Genomic DNA, 21,173 nt, shown 5'->3' on the forward strand with positions numbered 1-21,173 from the left:
GACATATTTCATCTATTGTGCGTCAAAAAACTGAAGTATTTGAGGCATCGGTGATCGCTGCACACGGGGGAAGACGTTATCTACGCTTCAGCAGCTCCATGCATTACGCAGCAACGGTGTAACGTTCGAATGCGAGTGGAATGGTAAATGACTTGATACAAAGACTGCAGAAATATTTGAACCCGGAAATTTTTGCTTCCTATTTGATACGTATGAAATGACCTATGACGTATGATATCCGATGGGAAATTAATCCACCTATCCTTCGCAGAAAAAGCCCTAATAGTGCGCCTTTGCAGAACGACAGAACAAAGAAGACAAGAACAAAAAAAAGAAAGGCAGAAAGCAAGAATTGCAGAAAAAACGAAAGAACCTTCAGGTATTACATTAGGTTCAAGCATGTGCGGTTGAAGAGGTCGACCTACTGCGTCATAAGGTTATTGACACAGTAGCTCGGTATGTCTTACAAGGAGGCTGATCCCTCTGATTCCACTCTTTAATGCACTACCACGGGTGCAGCAAGCTTCCGCCTTCACATGTTAGAGAAGTGTATCATGCTTCAGTACTTTTGTTTACTATGAAAATAAGAGGCCTCGTGAAAACGCAGAAGCATTTTAGCTGATGCAAAACAGTTATTTTTCTCGCCGAATGTGAGACTGCCAGGGGCACATTTCAGGAGTTTTCCCTGAATTCTCCTTTCGAGCATGTTCAAGGCGTACGTCTATTTTGAATGCCTAGACCGGCTTAATTTCCTATCTAACATTCACTTGCAGGCATTTCCGCTCACCTCCACCTGTTTTATGTTATGCATGATGAAATAAGTAAAGCATGGTTTTGTATTGCTTGTAACTCGAACGAAGATGGTTCTCATCTTCAACTTTAGCAACAACAACAACAACGATAAAGCACGAGTGTTCAATTTCTGCCAATCAATAGCCCAGAATGAGCGCTAACTTTAAATGCAGCCTCTAGTGCAGCGTCTAAATGTAGCATCTATTTTGTCAGCCTCTATGTTGCCAAACTTTCTTTTTCTCCTCCCGTAACAACAATCGCCCACTTTCCGCTCCTTTGTTCGTCTAGTTGCAGGAATGCTACTGGAACCAGAGGAAGAGAACTGCAAGAGTTGTGTGGTGTCTCTGGAAATGTTCCCAGCGAAAGGAATGCCTTACACGGATATCCCATTGAACACACGGGCGACACAGCCAATATTTACAAAGCGTCTGATGAATCATCTGCGAAGCAGTCGAACTTTGCAAAACATTGCCGCAAGCGTTCTAGGGAAGACCACAAATGCGAAAGCTGTGGTAAACTGTTCCCTTGGGGTTCCCTTCTAGTTCGACATTACCGCACGCACACCGACGAGAGACCGTACAACTGCGAGATATGTGATAAATCATTTCGTCGTTCTGATCACCTAGATGTGCATAAGCGCATGCATACAGACGAGAGACCCTACAAATGTGAAATATGCGATACATCATTTTCGGACCCATCGACTTTTCGTAGACACCAGCTCACTCACACTCACGAGAGACCCCATGTCTGCCACAAATGTACTAAAGCATTCAAAATCAAACAAGCTCTCAAACGTCATCTCAACTTGCATTGTAGATACCGAGCTTTTGGTTGCGATGCATGTAATCTATCCTTTATGGATAAATCAGGTCTCAGTCATCACCGTCAAAGCATGCACAGGGATAAAAGCACCGTATGAGTGTACGCATTGTGGATTTCGTTTCGCTGAGAAAGAAACCCTCGATGAGCATCTGTGTCTGTGTAATAAGTGCTAGTTATGTGGAAATTCTTATGAAGAAGATCAACTGATCACACACCTCGTTACGCATAGGGGTGAGCAGCCGCAATATTCTGACAAGTTCACAAGTTAGGTAAATCGCCCGCGGCATTCGCATAATAACGCGAGTGTGAGACTGTGCAGAGACACAACGCTAACATTCTTTCATAGGCGTCAGCAATTCCCTGAACACATCATGTGCAGAGACCGGCTTCTTTTGACATTTGAAACGGCTGAGTGAAACGCTGCTTTCTTAAAAATTAAGAGAGAAGAAGTCGTCGCCAGAATTTTCTCATTCTTCAGTCTCGAAGTATAGTAAAGGTCCTGGTCAGCGCGCAGTTTGGAGAACTAAGTTCTTCGCGATCATAGATTGAGGAAACTGATTTCAAGACAAACCTTGATGGGCTACGAGTGCATGTTTTGTGAAACTAGAAGCTTGAAATGTCCGTAGATGATTCTTGACAGCTCGTTTAAATAGAGTAGTGCTTTGTGGAACTGCCTTTTGCAGTGTAATAGAACACTTTTAATTAACCATCATATTGGTGTTTCTGTTTGAAAAAAAGAAAACACGCATCATTAGGACCCATTTAAAAAGTAGGGACTGTTTTTTATTAACTAAAAAGCAATATCTGCCATCATTTTCGGTTCTTCAGCCAGGTTGCCTTCGACAGACAATACTTTTAGCGGCTTTTACAAAAGCATAGTCACACTGTATGCATAGGAACATTTATTTCTTGTAACGTTTTTTCAATGCTTTGAATATTTTGGGTCTCTTTGGCGTTTGTATGCTTACCGAAATATTCATTACACCATTCATTACCGAATTGTTCGTTATAAACTAAGCTGATGACAGCAGTCAGACTTTTAAATTCATATGATTATGAGCTTCCTTATACTATATGCATTCCATGTACAAAATCTTTCGTTATTCTTTTATCCTGGTAGAACCTGTGTCAGTTTTAAGGGGCAGTTTTTAATCACTTGGAAGTCGCATGTTTTGACTCGGCCTGCTCTCTAGTTAAAGCTGTGAAATCTTAGTCTGATATGACAAACGCCTCCGTGCGACCAATGACATGTCAAGTAAGATGCAGTTCCTATGCTTATTAACACGCGTACTTGTGTATCTGTTTACATTGAACCCGTTTAAACCACTAACAAATCTTAAGTTACTGCTCAGTGCATGACGAGCCTTCATGTATAAGAACATTCTCGAACTTTCTTGTCGATCATTTTTGATGACCTTTTGTAATGACGTTGTACGCGCGACACCAATAGAGATGTGCATCGTTAGAGGCGCGTGAGCACCAGCGATGACGGTGCAATCTTCGATGAATCACGTGGGAATAGCCGACGCTGATTAGGCACAAACCACTTTTTCGACGATCGGCGCATATGCCCGGCACTAGCCTTCTGCCCGAATATTACCTCTTTTGTTAGTTCCGTTACACCAAATAAAAAGTATTTCGTGACTCAAAGTTCTTGCTACTGTGTTGTTCGCCGTTACAACAACGTGATATCTCGTTGTGACCGTATACACCCTACTAGCCGTGAATACACCTTGCAAGCTCAATTCACACCAGCAACCAGAAACTTACTCCTCCCCCCCCCCCGGGTACCCTATAGACGCAACAATAATATGAAGGATATTCATGTATATGCCAGAATAAGGGCGAAGACAACACCCGGTGCCTGTGGCCGCCCCAAGAGCTCTACATGCAAACATATCGAATGTAACAAAATATTAAATGGTAGTGTGTTGGAGTATCTTCGCAAGGTAGCTTCTAGTTTCGCCTGCACGTCAAGCAACGTAGTCTACTCTCTAGAATGTGACAATTGTGACGTACAATACATATGTGAGACTGGACAAACAATTCATACAAGACTCCACGGCCACCGCACCCATACAAAACAAAATTTATATAAAACAGCTGCTAACCACTTGAATGAACATAACCATACATTCGATGAATCCAGAATATATACATTACACAATAATTTCCGTTCAACTTGTGACAGTAAATATGCCGAATGGTCCCTCACACATGCTTAAATGTATATCCTGGACAGGAATAAATTCGGCACGTCGCAGCTTAGAATCGTTAAAACAGTGACTTATACAGAAAATTCTTATGTCTATAAATGCATAACCCGCGCGGTGCCACCATCTAACCTCGATTCTTAACGTCGCCTAATTGTCCGTTTCCATATCTTCCTTGCTTCTCCCTTACAAATCGATTTCATATTATGTTGAGCCCCAATTCACATATACCCACCATTCGAGCTCTTTTCCCATGTACACCGGCCCCCTCCCGATTTTTCTGCGGTGACCCCTCAATTTGTTCCTAGGTTTTTGTTTCTTTATCCGTTCTCGCTCTTTCTTTTCATCTTCCCTTTTTTAAATTGTTTAAACACTCGCCGACACATTCCAAAGTTCCAGACGCCAGAATACCTTTTTCGGCGCGTCGACCACACAGGGTCGTGGCATTTATGTATATCACCGTTGCAACCCCTACACCAACGTATTGAAGCTAACGTCCTATGAATAACCACGCCGCTACCTTCAAAATGCCGCGTCCATTGCCGCAAGAACCTGTGTCGCCATCTTAGCAACTACAAAATTACCCAACGCGCTGCTGCGATATTGTGACAGATCGTCTATGCAGCGTGCTTCCTTACGCAACAAAAACAGACCTCATTGCCGCCATGAAATAATGAGTAAATGAAAAGCTTTATTTAGTGTGCTTTTTCAGCGCATACGCCGGGTGGAAGTAAGTAAGGATTGTCTGAGCCGTAAGCGTGTTCAAATCCCATGTTGATGCTCACTATGTTGTATTTCTAGAGCAACATGGGGAAGCGGCTGCCAATATAAATGGCACGCCATGGCCAGCACAATATAGAAGAATAGCTTCAAACGGCCAACGCCTCACCTTCCCTCGATTTGTTCGGAGAATTCAGTCTCGTTTTATGTGGTGGCACTTCTTTTATACCGTCACCATATTCATTGTGCTATGAATGCGCGAGTAAATCACGCCTCTGCGACTTGCGATTTAAATGACTGCGAGAAAAGTGGCCTTGAATGCGCACATGGCGAGAGCACCAAGGTATATGTAAACTGGTTAGGGAAGCTTTCATAGAAGCCCATATGTCCAGAAAATGGCGGCTCGTTGCAACCGTTGCCATCTATGTATCAGTGGGGGGACACTAAAAGCAAGCAAAAAATGAAAAATAAAGTGACGTCACATCCGAAAATGGCAGTGACATCTATACCTTACGCTGCTTGGAGCGAATGTTTGAATTCCTTAAGCGTCTAACATTTGGACCGCCATGCCAGTACTTATTGTTCTTTTGAGCCTGAGGCAGGCTTGGAATTTGCCTCAGCATAAGCGCCAGCGGATTATTAAACTATGAGAGTGGCGTATGTCTTAATGTGAACTTAATTAGGCCGTTATTGGCGGCAATTGCTCCAGTAGGTTGCTTAGGAAGGTGATCAAATAGGATGGAAGTAAATGGCAGTATCGTGGAGGTTAGAAAAGCAACTTTAATTTCATTCTTCCAGAATAAGGCAACCGATATAATTAACCAAGCCAAACATATTTCAATGGATGAAATGTGCTTTGACCAGCACAGAGTCGTAATGCATAGCAACATATACCAAATATTTTCGTAGGATTCGCAATGCCGTGCGACACCATTCATATTCATATCCAACAGTTCGCAGACAAGACAACATAGTTAAGAAAGCAATCGACTTACTAATTTTGCTGCGCGTCGTGCACTCTGTGCATGTGCTACGGAGAGTGAACGAACATAACGCGACGTTTCCTCGATGAGCGTCCATCATTTATCGTACCCGCCGTGGTTGCTCAGTGGCTATGGTGTTAGGCTGCTGAGCACGAGGTCGCGGGATCGAATCCCGGCCACGGCGGCCGCATTTCGCTGGGGGCGAAATGCGAAAACACCCGTGTACTTAGATTTAGGTGCACGTTAAAGAACCCCAGGTGGTCGAAATTTCCGGAGTCCCCCACTACGGCGTGCCTCATAATCAGAAAGTGGTTTTGGCACGTAAAACCCCATAATTTAATTTTTTTTTATCATTTATCGTCACGACGACACACAGCGCGTCGGATGCCGCAGCGTGAACTTTTCCGATAACAGAAAGCCTCCACTCATACGTTTCCCCAATGAATGCGATGCGTTGGGTCACGCAAAATTTAAATTGACGCGCACGTGATACTTTCAACAAACACGCAAGGAAATATGGAAAAAAATCTTAAATGAAACCGCCGTGTTCAAGTGAGCAACGCCATTCAGCAGGACCTAATAGGCGCTTTGCGCAGTGACGTCTTGCGCTAGATTCGTGGGTTTATAGGTGTCACAAACAAAGAATTATTAAATTGCGAAATGCAAGGAAATTACCAGTTGTTCTTTTAGTACGCAAAAATATTTGAAACGGATTATTTACTCGTATTTGTTTAATTTCAGACCGTCATGTACAGATTTTCCGTGGACGCTGGCGAAAAGGCAAATATATGCCTGACAAAGCATCAGCTGTATGAACAAAAGAAGTTGAACTATTTTCACATAGGTTTTCTAATTGAACTGTCTGTGCCTTGGATCGAATTGAATTGCAATCTTTGGCTTTACGTACCAAAACCGTGACTTGATTACGAGGCACGCCGCAGTGTGGGACTCCAGATTAAATCTGACCACGAGGGGATATTTATGTTCCCCCAAAGTTTTTCGGACGGACGGACGGACGGGCGGATAGATAAAAATATAATAAACCAAGTTTCGATACGAAATTGTGGTTTTTATATAGCCAACAACATATTTGGGAATCATACCCGTTGTAAGTACTCTACAGTTAAGCTGGAAGGGCTCGCACAAGTCAAGGTGACGTTTACAATTTATTAGATGAATGCCCTACACCAGATATTGCCCCGAGTGCGACATTCGTCCTATGTAGCCAGTATGTGTGTCTTTAGTGAGAACGAGACATTGCAAGAAGCGCGCTTAACCAAACGCTGCTTTGGTTTTTCCCAACTTTCTTCCATTAAAACATAATTTCAGCTTTTTCGTCACAGCTCTAAGTGCCTAAGACCATTACCTTTACTAACTGAAGGATTTTTGACGACGCCTGATGTTACCAGTGGAACACGCATCACAGGTCATAACTGTCGGGAATTACAACGTCGACGGTACGTAGCTGACGGCCATTCGCCTTTACATCAAACAAACATGGGAGAGATCCATACTTCTACCGTGGCAGTGGTGCATTTATTGTGCATAAAAATGTTCTTAACCAGGGCCGCCAAGTAGGTTTCCGCACGAGCCGCCTTATCACTGTCCTTAGTAAGAAATTTGTGCAGATAAGAATGCATACAAATTCATGCCTAATGTATGCAGTTGAAGTTTTCGAATGAGTTTGTTCTCCTATCGGTGAACAACGAAGGTACGTTCCTAGGTGATCGGCGCAGAAGCCGAGACTGTACACTCCATGCACCGAACAAATCCCCAGTAGTTGTAGAACAATCATCGAGCGCTCATTTCAATTTTATTTGCCAAGCAAAATCTCGGCGCGTACAGCGCGCTAAAACCACGAAAGTTTTTCTCTTAAATCGATGAAACATTGTTGACCAAAATGACGTTTTCGTAGCCACCGTGGTTGCTCAGTGGATTTCCCACTGATCTGCTAAGCGCGAGCTCGCGGGATCAGATCCCGGTTGCTGCGGCCGCACCTCGATGGTACCGTGCACTCCGGGCACGTTAGAAAAGCTCCAGTTGGCTTAAAACAATCCGATGGCTTTGGAACCCACTTATTACAACAGAATTTCATTAAACAACGATTTGATGTGAATGTATAGGAATGTGTGCAGTTAGGGAGGCGATTAAGACGTCTATATTGGAGCGTCATAACAGTACTGTCATGTCTTCGGCACGAATGTGACAATAGCTCACGTATAGCATGTTATCAGCAGCCGGCGTATCCCGCTTCGGCCTACGGCACTAGTTAGGGCATGCAATTTGGAACAAGCCAAAATGGTCTATATTGATGCGTTTGGTTCTTTTATGCCAACCAGGCAAAGCAACAGCCGCATAAGCAACATTCAAAATTTAAGGAAAAAGAAACGCAAAGAGCTACAACATTCGGTGTTAACAGACAACCATAGCACAGACAGTTGACGTTGTTTTCATTTATGGATAACTTTGCTACGCCCATGTGTAACTGAATGGTTTGCTTTTGCGAGCAGTGTGAGTCAAAGGGTAGAAGTGGCATAAGCCATGGCTTCTCCCTTCCTGTGTTGATTAAATTTCTATACATGTTTTTCCCTGAAGGAATGTGGTATCCAACAATTAAGAGATTAGATTTAGGTGCACGTTAAAGAACCCCAGGTGGTCAAAATTTCCGGAGTCCTCCACTACGGCTTGCCTCACAATCAGAAAGTGGTTTTGGCACGTAAACCCACCCCCCCCCCCAAAAAAAAAAAACATTTACGATGAACGCAAGGTGCCAACGGAGCCAGTATCAAGGTTGATCAAAATTTCTACAGATTTTTTGCCGTGACACGAACGTGCCATCCCAGAATTCACATACATTCGAAGCCGATGGAGCCGGCATAGCAACGAACACTGCGCTCTTGCAATGTAACAAAGCCTCCGTGAATGCTCCGTGATTTTACATAACTTTAATTTGATTTTGCAAAGGTAACTCGACATGTGCAAGCAGCGTTCAAATGATCCTGCCGTAAAATGTCCGCACCTCAGGTCTTTATTCTGACACTTTATTTTTCCCATTTAGTAATGCAAGTGTTCATTGCTCCTTTGCAAAATAAATTTCCTTATCTACCGCGAAGCTTCATTCAGCATCAAGATAGGACGTCTTAATGGTTTTTACCGCGACAAGCGGACTAGGAACAGGTGGCAGATTAGTGGAAACCACAAAAGCGCCGCCATACTTCTACGATAGCAATTTATAAAGGTAAAGGTATTCAAAATATTATTCAAATACATTCATTCACAAGCAGCACGCACGTGAGGAGAACGTGTAAAAAAGATCGTCGATATTTGGGAAAGACCAGATTATTTTTTATAACATTCTTATGTAGAACGCTAATAGATATTGAACCATTATATATTAAATATTCATTTATCGTCTCATTTATTGGTTGATTGAAACATTTATTAGAAATGATGGTCTGTGGCCTAAAATGGCGGTAACAGATATGTGGAAGGAAGGATGCGTGCCTCCTTTAGAGGTCGGGTGTGCGTGTTCCCAAGGGTGGCTGTGGCAGGACTAGAGCAGGTCCTATGTTTGAGATTGGCGTTTATCGCCGTGCATTCAGGGCATCCCCCAGGATGAAAGCCGAGGACACCACTAGATGGCGGATGAACGTGTTTTTCTAGGGCTCTGTGGTGGCGCTCAAACATTTTTTTGTACATGCTTTCAGCTTGCTTCTATTTTTCATTTGCAGTTTTTTTAGCTTTTAAATAGTAACTTGCTTGTTCTCTCTTTCTTTTCTTTTTTCCTCTTGCGAGTGTGTTTCGTGTATATTTTGCAGGATAGTCAGAGTGCCCATTAGCGCCACGTGTATGAACACGTACAAGCGTGTGGGACATTAAGTATTTACTGTCTTTTAATAGTAGCTTGAAAGTGGCAAGACTATTAGATATTAGTGGTCTTGGTGTGGTGTGTGCATTGCTATAGGGAATATCGCTTTGGTAGGACAGTGGGAGCGTGGTAGCGTGTTTGAACACGTGCGAACACGTGCCATACTTTAAAGATGTGCAGTACTCATGATTTTGAAAACATTACTGATAATTATTTTGTGGCATATTAAAGACAGAACTTGTGCGTCTCGGCATTTTCTAGAAGGCATGTGCTTTGAAAGCTTCGGTGTTTGACTTCGTGAAACCTTAGTGCAGCGCATGGCAAGAAAGTCGGTAAAACGTGTGGTGTGCGGGGAGTCCCGCAAGGTAAACGACGAGAAGGATAAGAACGGAGATTAAATCAGTTCAAACGCAGACACCATGATGTCGATGCTAGGCTAAAGAAAATGGAGGATTTCCAGTAAGAGCTTGTGAAACATATGGAAGAACTCAAAAATGAGCTAAATATTGAGCCTGGTGCACGGAAAACGGTGGAAAAAGGACATCAAGCAGCCGAAGAAAAGCTGAAAAGGGCCGCTATCGCGAACGAGTATGGTCTTGACTACAGAAGGAGTCTGCTGACGTGATAGGGCAGGCCGCGTCAGGAAAGCACGTGGAATGCGTGTAACGTGTGACGCGGATAACTGCAATGAGCTGCACCTTCCTTGAGGTGACCAAAAAGGAAAAGCAGGAACGCAGGGGCCAATGCCCCTTATCAACTCCGGCTCACGCGGAAAAGGATGACAAGGGAAAGCAGGCAGAGGTCCCGGCAGTATAAGAGAGTGAAAAGGTGATTGCAATAAAACAAAATAGGAGGTATATAAAAGAGATAGTACAAGCCTGCGCTTCAACCTCCAGTCACGATAATGATAACATGGAACAGTTTTATGCAGACGTTGAACTGGCGATGAGAATAGTACAAACTGAGTATACTGTATTCATGGGTGACTTCAATGCAAAAGCAGGCAAAAAGCAGGCTGGTGAACAAGCAAACGAAAACAGCGGCATCGATTCTAGGAGCACTAGAGGAGAGGTGTTGTTAGAATTCGTGGAAAGGAATAAGCGTTGAACAATGAACACCCTCTCGAGGATGCATAGCAACAGAAAATTGGACCTGGAAAAGCTCTAATGCTGAAACAAGAAATGAAATAGATCTCGTACTTTCTGCCGATCCCAACATAGAGTAGGTTGTAGAAGTGTTAGGTAAAGTGCAGTGACGAATCGTCAGTTAGGTGTAGGATTCACCTCAATATGAAGAGATAAAGAGCAAGATTGGTCGAGAAGAAACTGACCAACCTGGATGCAGTAAGAGTAAAATCAAACTAATTCAGGCTTGTACTTGCAAATATGCAGCCCTAAAACAGAGAGATGGTGATGACATATTGCTAATGAATCCAACCCCAACTAGGCTGCTTTCAGAAGAAGCAATTCAAATGGAAGTAAGTTATCAAGGCAACCCAATAGGTAAGATCTCCAATGTAAGAAAGGACGTAACAAAAAACGAGAAAGAATGAGAGCGTCCTACTCAAGAAGTCAGATAGAATTCGCGAAACTGTCAAAACTCATCAATAAAGAGAGGGTTAGAGGTGTTAGATATAATAGCGTGTGAGAGAGTGAGGAAGCAGTAAAATATGGTCGCAGCATGAAATCAATGAGAAGAAAACTTGGCATAGGACAAGCCAAGAAATATGTACTGAAAGATAAACACAGTAATATCATCAGCTATTCCATAGACATAGTAAAATAACCGAAAAAATTCTATGCATACCCAGAGCTCCTACGGCACGTCCTTTCAAAGTAATAATGAATAGGTTACAGGTGCTCCATCTATAACTAGCGATAAAATTAGAAGGACGTTGCAAAACATTAAACGTGAAAAACCCCCAGGATAAGGTAGAATAAACGTCGTTTATTCAATGATGTGGTTGACATCATGCTCGAAAAGCATGCGTCTCGCGACTTCAAGAGTTCCAGAGAACTGGTAGAATGCCAACAATAAACTAATGCACAAGAAGAAAGACGTTAAAGAATTGAAAAAAAATCAGGCCCATTACCTTACTTCCAGTATTCGACTTAATATTCACCAAGAAAATTTCGAATCGAATAAAGGCAGGATTTTACTTCAGGTAATAAAGAGAGTAGACTGGCTTCAGAAAGGCATGCTGTGTAATGGATCACATTCATGTCATCGATCAGGTAACTGAGAAACTTGCAGAGTACAATCAACCTCTCAATATGACTTTCGTAGATAATGAAAAGGTATTGGATTCAGTAGAGATACCAGCAGTCATAGAGGCATTATGTAATCAAGGAGTACAGGAGGATTACGTAAAAGTATTGTGTAATATCTACAAAAGGTTCCACTTCTACCTTGATTCTACACAAAAGGAGTAAAAGATCCCGTTAAAGAAAGGGGTCAGACAGGGAGACATAATCTCTTTTATACTATGAACTGCATGCTTGTAAGAAATATACAAGGTATTAAACTGGGTAGGCCTACAAGTGAAGTTCAATGGTGAATATTTCAGATAATTTCGAGTTGAAGAGGCAACACTGGCGACCAGTTAGAACAAAGGATTGAGGGCCTTAAGAGAGAGAAAGTATTATTGGTGCCTAAATTCATTATGCATACAACAAAGATAATGACCAGTAGCCTGGGAAGTGAACAGGTGTTCAGGATCACCAGTCAGCCTCTAGAGTCTGTAAAGGACCACGCTTACCTAGCTCATTTACTCACGAGGGACACTAATGAGAAGAAAACGTAGAGAAGAATAAAATTGGCTAATGTGCATAAGGCAAACATTGTCAGATCCGACTGTAAGCTAACCACTATCATTGAGAAGAAAGTTGTACAATCAATGCATTCTACCGGTGCCAACATATGGGCAGAAACTTGGAGGTTGAATAAGTGCCACGAGAACAAGGACCGCGCAAAGAGCGATAGAACGAAGAATATTAGGCGTAACCATAATTGAGAGGAAGAAAGCGGTGTGGATCAAACAGCAAACAGGGATAGCGGATATTGTAATGCACTTTAGGAGGAAAAAATAAATGCGTAGCGTAAACAGCCGAGGGACCATTAGTTTTACGGAATGGGTGCCAAGACAAGGGAAGCGCAGTGGAAGACGACAGAAAATTAGGGGGGGGGGGGGGGGGGGGAAATTAGGAAATTCGCAGGCGTAAGTTGGAATCGGCGGAGGCAGGAGAGTGTAATTGGAGATCTCAGGGAGAGGCCTTGGACCTGCAGCTGAGATAAAGATAGGCCAATGATGATGATCTCTAGTAATATGCAGCCAAAACGTTAGGTTTGGACGTAATTAAAGCGTTTGAAGTATAAAACGTCTGCAAGCGTTCCGGATTATTGTACGTGTGTTCTGCGCACTATGCAGAATGTAGCCCCTCTATCCTTAGAAAACTGCGAGAGTCTCCGAGATAGAATATAATGAAAATATGTGCTACACAGTCGCTACTCTGAAAGAGAATTTCCTGTGGCGTATAGACACTGCAGCACTTAAGGTGCTTGTAAAGTACTGTCAAACGTTTTACTGGCGCTATCTTCAGTCTTTCCCTGCGTCACTGAAAGAACTATATATGACAGCGATCCCAGATTCGGTAGAATTGGGAGCATTCCTTATGAGTAATATATACGGAAGGCTACCATTTGTGGCCTAATTATGAAAGTTTCAATTACCTACAGAACCCTCGAATTTTCTGTACATTTAAGGGTAATACGAAGCGATCACGTGATGTCCTCGGTCGACTAAATGAATCGTCTTGTTTATATTTTTTGAATTTGGAGGACGGTAAGAGTGTGGGTGATGTGCACACTAAAATGAAAGCGTGCGCAGTGGCAAGGAAACTTAGCTCAAGCTAGTGGCAAATACACGTGGCAAAAAAAGAGGATGATCTTACGATTCCTTTCGCTCTAAGCTCATGTATTGTGACAGCACAACTCTTCTGACGCCATTTCATCTTTATTTGCGTGCTATTTGCTTGAATGATACGTTCACCTACTCCGGGGAACTCAAGAAGGAACCAGTAGTTAGAAAGGTTGATTGGTTGGAGCTGTGAGGTCGTACAGAAATGTAAAAACTTTGAAGTAATTAGGAATTTTAAAAGGCTTCGAGTGGCGATTTCTATGCAAGCGATAACTGTAAATTATGCCAGATTATAGAAAGCAATCTCTTGAACGAGAAAATAAGATGTGACTGTCTTATATATGTCAAAGCCAAATTGTTGTATATGTGACACGGTAGGTCTTCTTGCGACGTTCGAAATACAACCAAGGACAAAAATACTGACCCTTCCAGACTTCTCATGGCTAACTGAGCGACAATGATTTAGTTTTATTTTAAAATATTATGTATCCGTTGGCTCACCGCTCATAGTCTAAGGATTCGGCTACTTTATTTTTTTTCGAGTGGGATCAACATTCTTTAAATTTATTGATCGGCAAGATTGATCGCATACTCTCGCCGCGGGCTGTATCTTGGAGGTCATCTGTGGCGGGTGCATAAAGTAGGCGAAAAGAGATGGCTGGTTCCATTGCGCGCGCTCTCTTCTCGCGGGTCTAGTGTTGCAGATTGCGTAATTCCACGTGTCGGAGAGGCGTTGAAGCGAGAGGCAGCCGCGACGTTCGTTTTATATCGACGTGCTTCATCATGCCCGCGTTGTTCACGTTTGCGTTTGCGGGCGTGATACTGTGCTTCCTAATTTAATTAGTAATAGATTGTGTAGTGCCGCTTAAAACTATTACCTATACTTTTTGCCATTGTGTGGTACCTTGCTATCTCAATGAAGTGCATCGACTGCTGAACGAAATTGTGACTTGATTTTTAGAAGTGCCGCAATTAAAGCACGCACCCTGAATTCGCACGCACATTCCCCCTCATTTCAGCTAAATATGTTTCGGTGGTATTAATACTAATTCCATGGGAGCGTATTGAATTCTCCCCCCACCCTTTGCGAACTACATTCAAAACTGTCCTGCGGTGGGGTAATACACAATTTGCTGTAGAGGCTGTAGTTGAGTTCGACAATTTACCTTCGTTTGTGCAATTTACACAATAAGCCCTTATATTCAAGCAATGTTTTCTAAGCGCCATGCTCAGTTGTCCAAAAGAAATGTTTGCAATTGTACAAACCGTGCACAAGGAATGAAAATAGGGATAATTCCTGGGCCGAGTTTTCTGTGCAAGTCTAACAACAGCTACGAAGCTTGAATTTAATTATTGCAATAAACAGAACATTAGCCCCATTTTTGCGACAGACGAACTTGGGGTGACATAGAAGTTTCTAAAGATGGTGTGAAAGAGGGTGAAGAATGCCGCAAAACGGCTTCGAGCATTTCATTACCAAGTATTTGCAATGAACGAAACTTACGATCTTTTATTTCCCCCAAAATACTAACATTACTGGTTTTCTGCAAACAATAATTTACTTCTTTCCCGCTTTTGAGCAAACCGCGGAACACGAAATGTTGTCTTCTCTGGGAACCAATTTCGGAATTCCGTACCATACTATATTAAATCGGCAGCATTGGTACATGTACAGGCGCTCCCAGAATAATTCGGAACGCAACACACGCGGCCGCTCGCCGGCGGAGCGCGCCCGTGGAAAAAGTAGTACCATTGTCTGCGCGTGCGCGGTCTCCCTAGCGAGCAAGGTTGGCTCCCTAGTGCATCTAGTTTGTGTTGCGTTGCTGCAAAACGGTAGCCCTAGGTGCCCCTTAACGTTTTGTCAAGGGGGGCTGGGTCGGTGGTGTCTGTGACAAGCTGTGTCTGCGCATGCACTTGCGTTGGAGCATAAGCGCTCGTGTCTGCATGTTCGCGTGCTTGGGCGCCTTCTTTCCTGTATTGTTCATGTGGGCCATATTTATGATTTGCTCAAAATATTTATGGTAGGTGACCATGACTAGCGCCGGCAAAGGGTGGCGTTTTCGCCTGATGCAACCATGATGATATCGGCGGCTCGATTGTAAAAGAGATACGAACATATTTAAACAATGACAGTTACGGAATTCCGCCCTATTCAAATTGAGGCAACATGCCGAAAAGAGTGCTGATGAATTTACGGATAAATATAATTAAACTCAGTTCACAAGGTATAACTCAACGTGAGATATGCCGCCTCACAGGAAACTCATAAGTGACGTCAACCGAGTAATCTGAGCATATATACAGGGATGAAGATGGCCGACTCAAAGATGCATCACCATCGGGACGACACCGATGCACGTCGGAAGAGTCCGGCGTTATCATTGTTGCTGCAGCCATTGCCGATCTTTTTCAGAGCGCACGCCAGATCAAGATAGCCCTCAACCTGTAAGCCAGTGAGGAAACAATTAGAAAGCGCATGCGAGAGGCTGGTCTTCGTGGATTTGTCGCGGCACAAAAGCCACACTTTACGGAGCGCAAAAAGCACCGGCGCCTTGAGTTTGGCAGGGCAAATGTGCGCTGGACGTCGGAAGAATGGAAGGATGTAATATTCTCAGATGAATCGACATTTTCATCTAGATGGGACCAAGAGCGCCGCGTATGGCGACCATACAACAACAGGTGTTTTCCTTTTCTTTCTCATATTCTAAGCACAAATTCTTCGGACGCGCAAAAGGTATTTCATCTGAAAACACCATTAGCTATTTCCTCCTTTTCGTGTAGATACGAGTCTGGGTATGTTTCCGAGATCTACAGCAGCGGCCGCTCTGTTGTCAACGTTTGGGGAGCAATTAGCAAGAGGTCCTCGGTCCGTTAATCCGACTGTCCCCATCGTTCACAGCTGAAGCTTACTGGGAAATTCTGGACTACCACCTATCGCCTTAGGCTCTGGACGGGCCATTTAAAAATGGCTGCTACTTGTTTCAACAAGACCTGAGCCCGGTGCACACCGCCAGAGCTGTGGAAAAACTTCAAGAACGTGGTGTTCGCGTTCTTGACTGTCCTCCGAAAGGTGCACACGTCAATGTTATGGACAACGTGTGGGGCACGATGAAGGAAAGCTTATCCAAGCTGAATCTGGGAGGGGCCAGTGCCGACGAACTCTGACTCGCCATAACGCGCGAGTGGAAGCGCCTTGGTGAGAAGAGAGACTACGTAGATGCGCTCTACGAGTCAATTCCACGCAGCCTACAAGCTGCGCTTCGACTGGACAGCGCATTCGAGAGATATTGATAGCGGGACATGCCAATCGCTTGAGACAAAACATAGTTACGTTTCGATTCTTCTTGTTTCCTGTGGAAAAAATAAACCCAATGTTATTCCTGTTATTTAGATTTGCTACGTTCTCCTTATTATGATCTTTTTTTTTTTTCATTCAGCTCACACAGCCTACCCTTCATTATCATTGTAGCTCTGAGCAAAAGAAAATGAGTACGAAAATGAGTATCTACGCCAACAAATGCCGACACGCGATGAATACTTAGGGATACTCGCTACCAATGGTCCAGATTCCGTGACTGATTGGCGCACAATATATGCCAACCACGTGACGTGGTGTGCCAATGAATGACTGGGCTCGGGAAGAGTTCATTAGAGTGCCCTTTGCATGAAGTGACTTCGGGTGCGTGAAATTGGCCTTGATGAGCGTGCCGCGTTATTTCATTTTGTAAACTCTTTTATTGCCACTATCACCGACACACCCGTTAATAGGGGTCATGTAATAGTGGAAATTGTCCTCGTATTACGAAGCTAGTAGTAACACGGATCGGGAGATAATTTATAAGAACTAATAGTTCGTAGGACAGGCTAACACGGTTGAAAATAGGCAGCTATGCCGTTGTAGCCAAGCCGCCTCACTAGCACGTAATCACGCAAAGCATTGCTATCTCCCAGACGGGATGCAGACCATGGCGAGAATACGCTGCAAGGAATCCACAAGCCTTTATTTATAGATTACGGAGCATGCTGTGCTACAGACATTCATTAGCCCAGCCCCATTGCACAATGCTAAAGGGCACCTAGCGTTACCTTTTTGGAGCAAGACAACGCCAATCTAGATGCACTAGGGAGCGAAACTTGCTCGGAGACCGCGCATGCGCAGATATTGCCTGTATTTATCCGCTGGCGCGCTCAGCCGCCGAGCAGCTGCGTGTCGGGCGTTCCGAATTATTCTGGGAGCACCTGTACTTCTACACCTCCACAAGAAACGCCTACTACACAAGTTATATGAAGAATTAAAGTTTAAATAATAATTCTGACATTCTTTCTTTATTTATATCGCCTGTTGCCTACGTTTTCTATCGTTCTTTTTATCACTCTGCATGTGTAAATCATGTAAAGCGTATTCTACGTGTTTCTACTGTTCCATAAACCATCAAATTTGCTTTCATTTATTGCGCCAGCGCTGTCTTTTAGTCGCATATCTAATCCAGCTTAATCTAATGTTTTAATTGTCATAAATATATATATATATATATATATATATATATATATATATATATATATATATATTAAATGTTGTCACTTCATTTGCTTGCTTTTACTCCTGTACTGTTGTGTTCCGCCTTGCTTTCCTGTTGTAATTTATGGTTCATGCATTCCTTTCATGTCAAGCTGTACTCTATAACTGATATGTATAGTATTAGGTGGTCCATCTGAAAGTTTCATAATTACTGGACCACAGAATGCAATAACGTCACTGAAGATCTTGTAAAATACGCAAAAATGTGAATAAACTTCAATATGAACATGAACTTGAAACTTTGGTGGCTCATCAAGGTAGATATTCAATTATGAGGTCCACGTGCAGACACCCCTATTTGATTTCTAGGCACGCTATAATAGGAAATTAAGGAATAATTGTAACAATATGGGGCTATTTAACGTGCATACAAAAAGATACACAAGGGTGTCTATATTTTTCCATTTTGCTATTATCGAAATTAGGTAGCAGTGGCCGCGAATAAATGTGCGATTTTCATCTCAGACTTGGAACGCCTTAGCCCCAAATTTACCAAGGCGGGTGTTACACCAGGAAGTTTGAAACTTTTAGCCATAGTTAATTTAATCAACTCCAGAGGAAAAGGTCCTCATGGCGCCCATGCATTGGAATCGGCAGAGGCAATGGTGCCACCATGCTGCTACTCTGCGCAGGCACACATGCGCAGACGACGAGATGTAATTCAGTCGAGACGCGCAATCGACGCGATACTCAGCTTCACTCAGTAAAACGGCGCTATCTAATTCAGGCGTTTGGAAACACATAAATTAACGCGCCGTAGCAGAATCGAGGCTGACAATCCACTTCATGGTGAGCAACTGCTACCTGGATTGCCTCACGTGAACCTTAAACTGCAAGAGCTACACCAACGCCTTCCGTCCTGGGATGTAATAAGGGTTACGAAACCCAGACCATCTCCCCGAACACCAAAGTGTAAGGCAGAGGACATCGATAACAATGACCAATAAACGCTCAAAAAATGGCCAAAGAAAAATAATTTAAACTAACGCTGCTTTACAATACGATGACGATTTCTTCAAAATGTATAACGCTAGGCCTTATTACACAGAAAAATCGTAAGCACATGTCATCACCCACAGCGGCTGTGCTCACTTGACAGCCAGCGACCTTGAACTACAAGCCATCAATGGAGCCATCATGCTCCGTGATGAGCACAGAGAAGAGAAGGTTCACACCTGCACTGACAGTCAAGAGGCCCTCGAGCCGCGGGACTCCAGATCCTACACGACTACCACATCCTTTACAAAAATGTTTCGATCACTAACTCACTCAATCGATGTTAAAGACTACAGAGAAATATATTAATAACTATACGATCTCCGAAAAAACGGGCAGTGGCTTAGCTCGGCTATGCCAGGATATATGTAGCCAAAGCTAAGGCATACCATGGTTGCCCTTGGTTAATCTTGATTGCAAGTTCAGGTTAGTCTGGTTGTCTATCTATGTTGTGGTGTTTAGCCAGTCGTTCGGCGCACTGTTCGTCTGTTTCCTGGACGACTCGTTTCCTCTTCATCTCGCTCCGATGTCGCTTCCAGGCTTCCTCCAGCTTATCGGGAGCCGCCTTCCTCACGGCGTGACGGCGCATGCACCCTGCCCTAGCGGGTTAGTCGCGAAACATTTTGGAAGGCACGCGCGCGCGGCCGCGCGGCGAGATATCGGGGTAAAGTTACCCGAAAAAAAAAGCGCCCGGAGGCTCACTGCAGCGAACACTTGCGGCGTGTACCATGTTTGTACTCCACTGGTAGCTCGACGCCGGTGTGGTGCCGATAACGTGCATAGCGTAAGATTACAGCTCCACTTTAAAACGGAAAAGGCCCAGGGCTTCCGGACTGCGCAGTGAACCACGTAGTTACCGCATTGCATTGACGGCTGTCAAATTTATCGATAAACCCCTAGGTCTCACTTGGGCGACACATTAAAAATTATATCGCTGACGCAGTCTTCTTGCATCGTCGGCCCACTCTTGCTGGTGGCAGCAGCGCGTGCCTGACTTCACGTACTCGTTTAACGCATGGTAACACTGGCCGATACGAGACAGACAAGACGCTGACGCCGGCAATTGGCTGACTATTCAGCACTGTGTTACTGAAACCATTTGATCACAATACGCCGACAACTACGGAACCGATGGGTGGGAGTTGTCATATAGCGCGACGGGCTTTCTTGTCGACGATGGCACAGACAAAATCAGCGTGCCGACCGTGATCGCACGACCAAAACCCACGCGATCAGCCATCGAACCAACAACTTGATAGCTGCAGCTCATTCACTTGTAAATATAATTATTCGCGCTCGAAATGAGTCGACATGCCTTCCAAGTCGAAATGCACAAGCTTCAGTCTTCTCAAGCCATGCACTTGAAGTTTGAGCCATTTTATATCCTGTTTAGCGAGGGTTGGGTCAGGCCTGACCTCATCGAATTTGTGCATCCGCAACCGTTGGACCTGATCTTAACAAATAAGCAGCCAGGACAATGGAAACAGCTCTTATGGTTCATTTGTGTCCCTATAGCGATTTTATAACTACTCTTCACTTCGCACGGCACGTACACAATAAGCGTCAAGCGGCACAACACCGCTGTGCCAACATTTAGTACTTTGGTGATCTTTCCAGCGCGCTGCCGGTCGCTTTTCCGTAGATGGTGGGCCCGTGTCTAATGGAGCTGACAAATTTCTTAATTCCGCAGAAGCACTGTTTACCTTTGCGTCAAACGGGAAAGAAGAGACAGTGCATTCAGCACAGCAGCATAAACTAGCTCAGTAATCAAAGGTGTCAGCGATGGCATCCGCGTTTTCGCGAGAGAACTACACGGCCTATAAGTGGGGGCTTAAGCCGAGGACAGTTTTCTCTAATAATACGTTATGGCACGCACAAACTGTAAGTACGATTAAGTTAAAGAAAAGCGAGGATCAGTAGTAACAGCCTGTAATATATATGTGTCTGGATCACAATTGTAGTTGTTAAAGTGGCTCGCCGCTTATGTTGACTCGTCTCAGGGAGGAAGAACGCGGCTAATATGTGCAGACATGTACCTTTGCTACGTTTTGAAGTTATATCACATCAGCGACGCGCCGTTTCTACAATATCCGAATCTCACAGCCATCTGAAGCTTTAGATGTACATGTAAACAAATGCAGCCCTTTGGCAAATCCGATGCGGAAGGCTGCGCTCAAAGGCTTCTTGAATATGCAAAATGTTTCATGCATGTCTAAAAGGAACACAAAAAGTGATGGGCAAGCACAGACATCAGCGACAACTAACTCCAAGGCAGCCGCGT

Source organism: Dermacentor andersoni, unplaced genomic scaffold (assembly GCF_023375885.2).
Source record: "Dermacentor andersoni unplaced genomic scaffold, qqDerAnde1_hic_scaffold ctg00000033.1, whole genome shotgun sequence".
In the NCBI taxonomy this organism is placed as follows: Eukaryota; Metazoa; Arthropoda; class Arachnida; order Ixodida; family Ixodidae; genus Dermacentor; species Dermacentor andersoni.